The sequence below is a fragment of the Colossoma macropomum genome, unplaced genomic scaffold, assembly GCF_904425465.1.
Source record: "Colossoma macropomum unplaced genomic scaffold, Colossoma_macropomum, whole genome shotgun sequence".
Lineage (NCBI taxonomy): Eukaryota > Metazoa > Chordata > Actinopteri > Characiformes > Serrasalmidae > Colossoma > Colossoma macropomum.
This window is the reverse complement of record NW_023494791.1, coordinates 888,576-900,840: the sequence shown is the minus strand read 5'-3', so window position 1 is coordinate 900,840 and position 12,265 is coordinate 888,576. Positions and strand designations below refer to the sequence as shown.

The 12,265-nt window shown below is 40.0% G+C and overlaps 1 protein-coding gene across 2 annotated transcripts in view; it reads left to right on the top strand.

Moving 5' to 3' along the window:
• Nucleotides 1-1,065: 1,065 nt before the first annotated feature.
• Nucleotides 1,066-12,265, top strand: part of foxn2a (forkhead box N2a) — a 65,739-nt gene continuing 54,539 nt past the window's right edge. The window contains exon 1 of one of the 2 annotated variants that reach the window (XM_036573614.1): nucleotides 1,066-1,186. The gene's annotated coding sequence lies outside the window, so the exon portion shown is untranslated. Of the gene's footprint in view, nucleotides 1,268-12,265 lie in introns of both variants that reach the window. The other variant, XM_036573613.1, reaches the window with a different exon arrangement.

Genomic DNA, 12,265 nt, shown 5'->3' with positions numbered 1-12,265 from the left:
ATCACTGTGTTAAAGCTTTTCAGTTTTATTTAAAACCTAAAATTATACTTTTTTATTTTTCTTGTTCATTTTTTGTCTTTTCTTTGTCCTACAAATAAATTCAGTCTGATATATGAATGTAGAGCTTTAAAGGAGAATTCCACCTATTTTTCAAAATTTCTGTGTAATTCAGTCACTGAGGTGTAAACAGAGTGATTCAGAGTGGTTTGGTGTGAAATGGTTTATTGTAGAGACTCTGTCTCCAGCCCAAATCAGAGAACATTATCAAAATATGAAAACAGAGCCACGTTTCGGCTCAGATGTCTCAGAGCAGTGGGTGAAAGAAGGTTAATATTCATTTTACTGATATTTCTTTTGATATAACTGAGTGTGTGAGGTGTAAACAGAGAGATTCAGAGTGGTTTGGTGTGAAATGGTTCAGATGTCTTTACAGCGGTGGTGATAGGAACCAGGGGTCGCCATGACTACAACACAAATATAGACATTTTATTTACTATCCAGAACCACCAGTGAACCTACACGAGTCTTCTGAGTTTATATGGAATGTTGATGATGGAAAATAGTGGAAAATCTGAAATAATAAGTTTTCTTTGGGGACTACTTTGCACCATTAATGTGTTTTGTACCATTTAATGTAGGAACTTTCGGTGAGGGAGCTTTTAGAGGTGGACGTCTGGTTCCTATCACCACCACTGTGAATAAGAGCGTTTCACACCAAACCACTCTGAATGACTTTGTTTACATCTTAACCATTTAATTATGCAGAAATTTTGAAAATGTGGTGGAATCGTCCATAATATTTAAGAATAAGGGGAGCAGCCATCACAGAGGATATCTACTGTTATGTATCAGTAACTTTGCAGCTCTGTTTCGTTTCTGTACTTGAAGAAAAACAAACAAATGGAACGGAAAGCAATGCAAATGAAGAAGAGCAGCTCGGTCCTCCTATTGTGGAACACGTGTGCGGAGAGGAAGCAGCTCTGCGGCAGTTGCCAGGGGGACGTCGAAGGGGAGGAGCTACGATTGGCTGAAGTGGGCCTGTTGCCACGGCAACGGCGAAGGGGGTTCGGTAGCGTTGCTGCGCGGCGTGAGCCGAGCGCTGCCGATTACTGACGGAGCGGCCGCACATCTACAGGCGGACAGCGGGAGCTAACTGCACCGGGAAAGAGGACCGGCTTTCATGAATGTGAGTAGCCGAAGAGGCGCTGGGTTATCTTGGACTACGTTCTAGCAACACGGGCTAACGCTGTGGCGAAATCTTGGGCGGGTAAGATATCTTTTTTTTCTCGAATTTTCCGTTCCACCTTAAATGGTGCAGCAGTTACGTTCTGGCGCCAAAGCCGTCAGAATGTAACTGCTGCACCATTTAAGGTGGAACGGAACAGTTCGAAGAGGAAGCCAACTTCAGCTTCGTGTAACGTCAGTTTTCTGAGGTAAACTAGTTGTTTTTGTCGTCGAATGTAACTTCTGGGGTGGAGAAGGTTACGTAGCTGATAGATAAAGCCAGAAAATCGGACAATAATCTCCCCTTTTCTCCCGAAAACAAACTTCTTTTGTGACTGAGGCCACAAACGGAGCCACGTTAGCTGCTGAGTGTGTGTGTTTTCCGTTCACTCTGGCTGTTCAGAAGGGTGCGTGGTTTTAAAGTGATAAAACCGAGGGTATGTTTTGAGAAAACGGGTTAAAATTCCACCACAGAGCTCCAAACAGCTCAAAACATCTTTCTCAGTTCTGTCACAACAGCCTTAGGGTTAGTTTCTCGTCAGAAACGCTGTCCTGTCGCGTATTGCGAGCCTGGTTACTCATTTTCAGCTGATTTTGTCGCTAAAAAGGCTTTAAAATGAGCTTCCTATGACAGCGAACGTACATCTGGTTCGCCTGCCCTCTGTGTGAAAATGTAGGGCAGCTGTGACGTAACAAAGCTCAGGCGAATAGACCCTTAAACACGGCGGTTAGACCAAAAAAAGGCCGAGGTTTATTTACTGACCTCTCCGAAACCTACAGACTTAATTTACAGTTACCAGATGAGTCATTTCACCTACACAGCAAGGAAATTCCGCACACGCTTCCTCTCAGTTTCTGGCTGATGTAAACACGGCTGGTTTAGATTAAAGGGCCAATATAGCGGAAAAATGAATTCTGTTTTGTGAAGTAAAAGACGTAGGGTGCGAAGAGGCGCCACCTATCGGCCTCCTCAACGCGAAAGGTCTTTAATCTGAGCTAGCTGTAAATAAAGGAAAGCCCTTAACTCACCCAAATGAGTGTTTTTCAGTACACTCTTAAAAAATATGGTTTTTCAAGGGTTTTTAATAAAGAAAACGGTTCAGTATAAAAGCATTAACACTATGCATGATTAATGTTCTTTGCATCCTGAAAGGATTCTTCAGATTAGTGGAGAATGTGCTGCAGAATCTTTTTGAGAAGGGTTCTTAATAGCACCCAAAAGGGTTCTTCGTTCTTCTGTTGATACAAGCTTGATATAGTAACAACAGAAGAACCATTTTGGGTGCTATATAAAACCATCCGCAGCACATTGTCCATCAATCTGAAGAACCGTTTTATGATGCAGAGAACACTTAAATCATGCATAGAGTTCTTTTGAGGGTTCATGGTTCTATATAGAACCATTTTCTTTACTAGGGAACCCCTGGAGAACCATCATGTTTAGGAGTGTAGATTAATGCCCAAGAGTCGTTTGGCTTTCAAAGAAAATATTTTCTTCAGTAATTAAGTTTTTGTTTGCTTTGAGGCTGATATCAGTCACCGTCTGTCACTTCGGTCTTTCTGTAGCTCATCTTGCAGCATTAAAGGTGCAGTGTGTAAAATTTAGGGGGGTCTATTGGCAGAAATGGAGTATAGTAAACAAAACCATGTGTTCATTAGTGTATAATCACCTGTATCTACGAATCGTTGTGTGCTCGTTATCTTAGAACGAGCCCTTCATATCTACACACGGAGCGGCTCCTCTTTAACAGAGGCCACCATGTTTCTACACTGAAGCGGCAGCTTGAATTTGGTGGCGCTGTAGTTCCGGTTGGAAGGCGTAGAAAAAAGAACGATCAGTCGTTGCTGCCGGTGCTGGATAATATTTTTTGTGTTGTGAGAAGTTTGAGAACCCAAATTTTGAGAAATGGAGGATCAAACTTATTATTTAGCACAAGATAAAGTGGGGGAGGGTGAATCCTCACCAACAAAGAAGCAGAAACATGAAGGAGCAAAAAGAAACTGGGACAGGCGATGGCAGAAAACCCGACGGCCACCGTAGGTTCTACTACACGCTTGGAAAGGGAGGGGTGAGGGAGGGGGATTTGTTTGGTTGTAATCTGCAGCCTCACCACTGCAGATGGCACCTAACCATGTCCTCTGTGGTCACCCTTACTTTGTATACGTAATTCTAGTTACCATGGCAGCAAACTTTTCCCCTCTGATCACAGAAGGCTAACCGGTGAGACTTCTGTAGAAGTGGAAACAGCGTCGTGTGTTCCTGCAGTTTCGTACACGCAGAATCACAACACTGTTAGCGGTGTTTAAATACTGTTTTCAGACATGATTTTTTGCAAGAACAAGGTTGAAATGCCCTCTTAAGGCAGGAACTTTTGAATTTTGAATTTCCTCACTGCGATTGGCTAAGAGAGAGAGGAAATACACACTACGCAGACGTGGCTGAAACTGGGGGACGGTCGAAATTTGGAGGAAGCGCTGTAAAACTGTGGAAGTTACAAATGTAAATGCATGCAGACTAATTCACTGTCTTTGTGACATCACAAAAAGCAGCACATTTCCAAATATTCACCCATTCCTTAAGGTGTGTTTCAGCCTGCATTGCTTTTCTGAAGGAGCCGGCCAGTGAGAGCAGAGCTCATTTACATACATGTCTTAAAGGCACAGTAACAAAGCATGTTTAATTTTTTTTTTCTTTTCAAAATGGAAAAATAAGGAATTATGAGTGTTTTAAGTGTAGGAGCCACTTTAAGTGTTACGCTGATCAGAGGTTTCCTCTACTCTGGTTCCAAACAGGTGAAATGTGTAACACCGATGTAAATTAAGTGCTTTACTCAGGAATCATGTTGGTGTAATATTTCATTCATGTGGAGCCAGTTTACACATTTGAATCAAGTAAATTTAAAGCCTTTTTTCCAGTGTATTTTTGATCATTTTGTGTAGAATGTCGAGTGATGCTTGTCCACTTTTCCCCCATTCATTCATAGCTTGACCTTATTGACATGCAGCAATCTGCTACCCATTTTAAGCCAGCAAGCTGCCTATTGATTGAACAACTGTTACCACTATTCCCCATTGTACTGAAATTATGCTAGTGGCAAGACAGTTGTCCTTAAACGGCCCGTATCCTACATTTCTCTTCTAATTTATTATTTTATTTAATCCCTGATGTCGACATATGATGTGAGGCTTTATGTGAGACTGTAATTGTCCACTTCTGCATGATCATTTTCCAGCCTCTCTTTATTATTGTGCCTTTAAGAGGGGTATATGCAAATGAGCTGTGTTCTGATTGGCTGCCTTGTGTTGTGCTTCATTCAAAAAGCAGCCCAGTTTAAAACGCTCATAACTTTGCGCTGATGGAGGGAGCCAAGCTGCTGTAAGTTGGACAAATGTGATGTGTCAGTTTTTGTGATGTTACAAAAGCACACACAGTACAGTCTGTATGTGTGGACCTGGGCTGGGGGAGTGAAGGGTGTGTTTTGAAACTTTTAAAAGTTTATATCTGCTAAATCAAATTTACATTTAAAAAATAAAAGTGAAATTCACTTTTCCACAGTGATTTTCGTGCTGCTCTTCCAACCGGAGCTGCAGCGCCAACAAATTCAAGCTGCCGCTTCAGCGCAAAAATGGAAAAAAAACTGTGAACTGATTGATCTTCTGAACTTATCAAGCATTTTAATGACCCCTTAGTCACAAGCCTGAACAAGAGGTTAATGTTTGACATCGGCAGTAAGTTACGTGAAGCTGTGGGCTGTTATAAGATATGATTAGGATGCCGCTGATGATGTTATATTTACAAATATGCATGTAAAATAAAGATAAAATATTTGAAACACAAGTAAAGCGTTCTTCACATGTGCACGTTTGAGATTAATAACCCTAAAGCTGCACTGTGTAAGTTTCTGGGATTTGGAGACCTCTCTGGTGGAAATGTGTAACTGCAGAACGTGCGGAAGAACATGTGTAGCGTGGGTTGTGCTTCAGCCCCGTTCACCGTGTGGATGGATCTGATGATTGAAAGAGAAACTTGGTAAAGGACGCGTCTTCTGAGCTGCTTCTTTCAGTTTTAACACAGAAACCTTACATAGTGCAGCTTTAAAACATTAAAGAAACCGATCTGCAGCATTTAAGCAGTATTAAAATATAATCACATACTTTATAAATCAGATTATAAAACAGACAGTTCCGCTCCTAAAATATGATCATCTGAGCCGTGTTCAAAGCCGTTAAAATCCACGATATACCACTCCTATGACCGCATCACCGTAACTGAGCTCTGTATCACTGCGCCACGGCACGAAAGACCCTTCTGCTGTTAATGGGTTAATCTTTGACTCTCATGCTAAACGCACTGAGCGCCGAGTGAACTGATGAAGTAAGAACCCGTTTTTGTTTAAACTGAGGGGCTGGAGACTTATACTCTTATCTAGAACCAGGCTGGTCAGCTAGCTAACATGCTAAACGATAGCAAACATGCTAAACAACTCCATCATTAATATCACAGGCTTGAATTAAAGCACTTACGATGTGATTAAGTGTGAAACGGCAGAATAAAAGACTAAAAAATGTCGCTTGAATGGATTATGCTCTTCAAATGTTCATGTTTCGGTCAGTCGTACCGTCAAACCCAGGCTGAATCCCAAACGGCTCCGTACTCCCTAAACAGTGTTCTAGCTATGAAAGTCGAGAAGTTCTAGCCTCTACAGTCAAACAGTGCATCATGTATCGAGTGTGGGTGAGTCTGAATCCCAAATTTCTCAGCTGTATTTTGCTCTGTTGGGCTGCAGGATCCAGTATTTAAACTCCTGTAGTGCACTATGTAGGGAGCAGGGCGCCGTTTGAGATTCAGCCCCAGAGTGAGAAGAGGCGCCGCTGGATTGGTGCTAAATAAGACTCACGGTGGTGATTTGGTGACCAAAAAGTGCTTATAAAGCAAAATATTTTTGTATTAAACAGTGCTGTTATCATATGTTCATTATTATACGACCAAAACATGATAAAATCATGAAATGACCGCAGTGCACAGAGATGGGCGACCGAATGTTCTCCTCATTCAGTGGTCCATGGTTGCTTAGCAATGATACCAACTCTAAAGGAACTACATTTCTTTGCGGAATACTTGTTTATGGTGATTATTATTATTATTAATAACTTACACTACTTTTCAGAAAATAATTTATTTTATCATATCCTTATAAGTAATTAGTAACAAAGGGAAGAAACTGACATAAAGGTTGATGGTAAAAGTAAAAGAAATAAAACAACAACACTCAATAAGGTAGCAAGGCCTGAATAAATAATAAATTAAATTAAATAAATTAAATAAAATAATGAAAGCTGCGCTGTGTGATATTCTTCGTTTTCCAAGAAAGCAAATAGTTCATTTAAAGACTTTATTGTAAGTAAATCATTAGAGCATCTTTAAGGTACGTGCTGCCAGCATGTATGTTAGTTAACCACGTTTTGTGTATTTTCTAATCTTATAGTAAAAACCTCAACGCGCTCACTGAAGACACTGTCTGCAAAGAAAGAAACCCTGTGAAGAAACAAGGGATGTTGTTCCTGAGATGGATTTTTAATTTTATTTTAATTTTTAAAACTTAATTCTAGGAATTACTTTTTAAGCGATTAACTGTCATCCTGATTGTGGAATCACCTGGAAGTTCCTGGATAAGGGATGAGCTCCCACTAGAGCTGGGCAGTATGACGACATTTGTCGTTATTCTGATAAATTACATCACTGTAAGCCTTTCTGAGTGTATCGTGGATATCGTCCGCACTAAAAAGTCACTTACCAGATGCATGTTTGATCAAAACGAGAGCAGAATCAGTCCTGTTTAATTGGATTTGGTGCAGTACAGTGTGTAAATTGTTGAACTGGATTCATAGTTTTTGAAAGTATTTTTAAAATGTGCCTGTTTTAATGTATCAGATGTCAGAAATAAATATCACGACACATCGTGTATCATTAAAAACATCCTGAAGTATTGCGATATTGCATTTCTCCTTATCGCCCACCTCTCGCTTTAACAAGTGGTGGGTGATATGGCAAAAATATTATATTGCGATACTTCAAGAGATTTTCACAATGCGCAATACGCACCACGATAGTATTTCTGAAATTAAAGAAGTTGAACAGACCAAATAAACCCTGTAGCGCTACATATAAAAATACTGTAATAATAATAACAATAATAATAATAATAATAATAATAGTAATAATAGTAATAATAAGCCGACAACTAAAGCGTTTTTTTATTCAATGTTTCATCCAAACATCTAGCACATCAACTTATTTATTTCAAGGTTATTCATAAAGCATAACTCACACCATATTGAAGATTTAAAATAAATCTCCAAACTACCAGTTACTGTCATTTATACAACAGCTGATTGGTTGAGAGGCGTTCTAATGGTGCTGTTATTTTGCCATAACATCACAGTTTTTCACAAACACTGTATCACTCCGCTGAGACGCTGTTGCTAAGCAACGACTTTGACAGCTGTAGGAGACGCTCAAGACATTTGAATGATTTTACTTCTTACTTTGCCACAAACAGAAAACGGACACTTTTAAGATCACATTTGACCGACAGCCAATTTGGTCAGACTCTGTAGATGAGACGACACTAAATTCCCAAACTGTCATCATTGTCATGTGTTGGGTTCATTTCTGGCTGATTCCAGGTTGTTTAGCTGTTCTTCTGTCTCAGCTGCCGACTGAAAAGCTGCTCAGTGGTGATGACAGTTTGGGAATTTAGTGTGAGGAGCTGGAGAACGAACTGCCGGCTGAGCAGCGAGTGGGCGGAGCTCGTTACTCTGACGTAGCAACAAGCTGCTCGTTAAGGAACTATAATTTGGTGAAGGAACTGCGAACATTAAAACATATTAAACGCCGCGTTCACGGCCCAGTTTATTAATCTATTACTGTATTTATTTAACTGTTGTATTAAAGCAGTAGAACACTCGAGGAGTGTGTTATCGCCAATAACATCACGGCTGTGATGATCTACGGCGACCAAATCACAGTGATGTTATTTTGTAATAACACACTCCCTCTGTGTTCTACTGATTAAATATGCACTAACACTGCCCGGTACATTTCACATCTGTTCTGAATGTCCCTTGGTTGAAAAAGTCTGGAAATATGTAAACTCAGTCTTGTCTGATTTACTGGAAATTGAATATAATTATGACCCATGATGAATGACAGCTCTAATATGGGGTTAAAGGTCATACAGAGTGAACTGTTGTTTTCTGGATTTACTGCTCCTAAAAAGGCAGTCCTACAAAACTGGATCACACCTGGACTTCACCTGGAATCATTCTGGGCTGCTAATTTACTCAACATAGCAAAACTTGAATGTACAGCTGCGCGGCTTAACCACGCTAAGCCCATGACTGCTGAAACATGGCAAACTTTTGTGTTACGTTTTTTGGATTTCAATGCACTGAATATGGACACGTCCTCCTTTTGTCTTGTTGTCTTTGATGTTGTACCTGTGATCATTCTTGCTGTCTTTATGTCTCTTTGTTTTTGTCTGTTGCTCTCCATCCCCTTGTTGTTTGTTGTTTTGTGAAACAATAAAAATTCTCGATCACAAAAAAATAAATTATCACAATACTAAAAAATCGCCGTATCGCCCACCTCTAGCTCCAGCTGGCCCTTACTGCCGTGTGTTTCGTAGGAGGCTGTGTGTTGTTGTGTCGATGTTTTAGATCTTGAAGCGATCTTAACGTTTTAAATGTGCTTCTTAGTTCTGCTTTTGTGCGGCGGCGCAGGCGGAGGGTTCGTTCAGCAGATGTTGTTTACTGACAGCCGAGTCCCAGATAAACAGCAAACAGAAACTAAGAAAAGACAAAGGAGGAGCGGTCGGCCTGGAGCGGTCGGCCTGGAGCGGTCGGTTTACTGCTGGATGTTGGGGCTTTTAGCAGTCGCGGTGAATCTGGTTACTTTTATAGGGGGGATATTGTGTCGAGAGTGTCTGAAACGGGGCTCTGAGCAGTTCAGCCTGTTGTATCTCCGCTCTGAACGAAAGCAGAAGTGTTTTTTATAGTAAATGACCTACATGTAAAGTTGACTTGAGTGTGAGTTTCCTGTAATGCTGGTCATGTGGAATCACTGACTTCATGATCGAGATTAGAAGCTTAGCGTCTCTAACAGGGCTGAGATATTTAACGTTACTGTATTGAAATTCAATTTAAGACTGCAGTTTTTTAACATTATAGTCTGCATTATCAACAACATTGTCTTAACCCTCTATTGCATGATGTTGCCTGAGGGCAACAAACCCATTTTCAGCACTTAACAGCAACATGATAAATATTTATCAGCAATAAAAAGAGTAATAATGTAGGGAGGAGTTAGAATAAACCAAAAAATTATTTTATTTCCTCAACATATTAATTGCTGGGCCTTTTTTATACCTTTTTTCTGTGGGTGACATGTTTCTGCGCTGGACCATTTCCTGCAGAAAAGCAAATTTTCATCAATTTTTATCCATCAGAGTTATGATTCACGTCTGTTGGAGTGTGAAGTCCATTTTGTAACATTCAGTATCACATAAATGTTGTGAGAAATAGGTTTAAATATGCTTGTTCCCTACAAGCAACATTAACAGGGTAATAAATTAGTAGCGAGTGAGGTGACTTTTATTTAAGAATATTTTTGTTATTGTTTATTTTGGCTAGAAGACCATCCCAGTTAATTCTGTAATGGAGCATTCAGCGTTCATTGTGTTTTATGTTCCACTAATTTTGTGGGAGAGAAGTGAGTGAAAATGAATTGGTTGTTGTTATTTTTTAGAATGGTTCAAATAGTTATTTGTGTAACTTGATATTTATTTAATAAAATACAATTATTTAATAAAATAGAATAAAATAGATTTTATAGATAGATTTGCACAACGTTGCCTCAAGGCAACATACAACAGAAGGACCTCTGTGCACATTATTTGAAAAATCTTGTCTTTGATTTTAATAATCAGTTCAGTTTTATGCAGGAAAACAGATTCAAACATTTTATAAAAAATTGATCTCATAATGCGTGCATGTTTAACCTAATAGCACAGAGCTTGTGAAATGCCTGTAGAAGAGTGAGATCAGTCAGAGGCAACCAAACCTCCATGTGTTGTGACATCACAACCACAACTTACTGGCACACTACACTCAGCGCAGCCCCGAGCCAGAAAAAGTGGATTTTCTGGTCTTATTGGCCAAAAAAACAGACCTGAACCTTAATTTAAAGAAAATAATGGCAACTGAAATCGCACTTACAATATTAGTCTGAAAAATCGCAATTAGATATTTTTCCGAATGGTTCAGCTCTAATCTATGAACAGATTTCCTCCTCCTTTGGTAGGACTAATCTTCCTGAAGGTGTCTTTTCCCACACCTGGAACACGCAGTGAATCCTTACAGTGATGGAAATTCTTACGTCATCAAGCGCAGCGGTTGCTGGAGCAGAAGGAGCCTAACCGGTCTTCACTCACGCCTACATAAACGCTTCACTTCGCCTAATGCTCTTCTCTTTTTGGTCAACATGGCACTAGTTTCAGTGAGCCTTAAAGAAATGCCTCAGCGAAAAATATGATTTAATAATAATAATAAATAATAATAATCATTTTTTATTTATAGAGCACTTTTCATGCTGGTGGCAGCTTAAAGTGCTTTACAGACAGGTGATAAAGATTAACAGTAATAGAAGAAATTATAAGTGTTAATTTAGAATCATATAAGAAAATGACAGATCAGATTGAAGATAAACACCACGAGACATAGAGTTTTACTGAAGCTCTGAGTTAAAGAGCTGCGTTTTCAGATGTTCATTAAAAGTGAGCTCTGAGCTCGACTGGCTAATAAAAGCTGAACTGAGCTCCACAGTATAGAAGCAGAATAACTGAAAGAGTCTCTCCATGTTTTCTGTGTTTTACTGAAGGAGTTCAGAAGGTCAGAATCTGCAGATCTGAGATCATAAACAGACGTTCAGGAGCTTTAAGGCCATTTAGAGCTTTAAAAACCAGCAGCAGAACTTTATCCTGAGCGATACAGGCAGTGCAGCTCTTTTAAAGCGGGCCTGATCTGATCTCTCTGTGTTTTTGTTAGGATGCTGATGTATTTTGTACGAGTTATGAAGGATGGATTGTTTTCATAGGAAGTTCAGTAAGAAGATCATTACAGTGATCAACTCTGCTGGAACAAATGCATGAGAAAAGCTGAGTTACGGGGACATTTTAAGGTCTCTGAGTGTGTTTTGTAGTTGCTGTTTGGCCGAATGGTTAAGTTCCTCATCTCTCATGTGGGAGAGCAGGTTCAGTCCCAGTAGCGGTTTGTGCCGGTAATGTAGTGACGTCTGTCTGACGCTGAGTGTATGAGGTCATTAGATATGTTCTGTCATCGCAGCTCTAACGATGCGTTTATCACAAAAACTCATATCACGATAGCGATAAAAAATATGATTTATCGTACAGCTCAACTACACAGTGAAGTTTTGTTCATGTTTATATCTCACACTGCGTCATTCTGCATCCTAAACCACATCTACAAGTCTGCGCAACCTTAATGAAGACCTGGATGCAGGTTGAGAGAAGTTTTGGGGATGTATTTAAAAAACAATTTGGGTGACTATTGACTTCTAGTCTTTGTTAGCAACGTTAAGCTCCTAAAACTGTGTACATTAGATTTTCCACTAAACTGTTCCTTTAAGAAAACTATTTGACAGCAAGGCATGTTGGTGTCCACTGATTAGGACGTGGAGCGGATGTGTCAGTTTGAATTTCACCGGATGGGTGTTGTGAGTAATGGTGGGGGGGGTGTCCTGTTGTAGACACAGCAACATAAATGCAATTAGCGTAGAGGAGAAAAAGGTCTAAGGTCTAGTCTCAGTCTGGAAGATGGGACCTCTGCAGCCGCCTCAGTCTTCTCGGGGAGATGCTTCATTATAGATTTGCGTCTGACGCTGTGGGTCAGGAACACTCGCCTGCGTTTTGTGAAGAATAACCGTTTGCTGGCTTTCCTGTTATGGAAGTTTGACCCACGAACA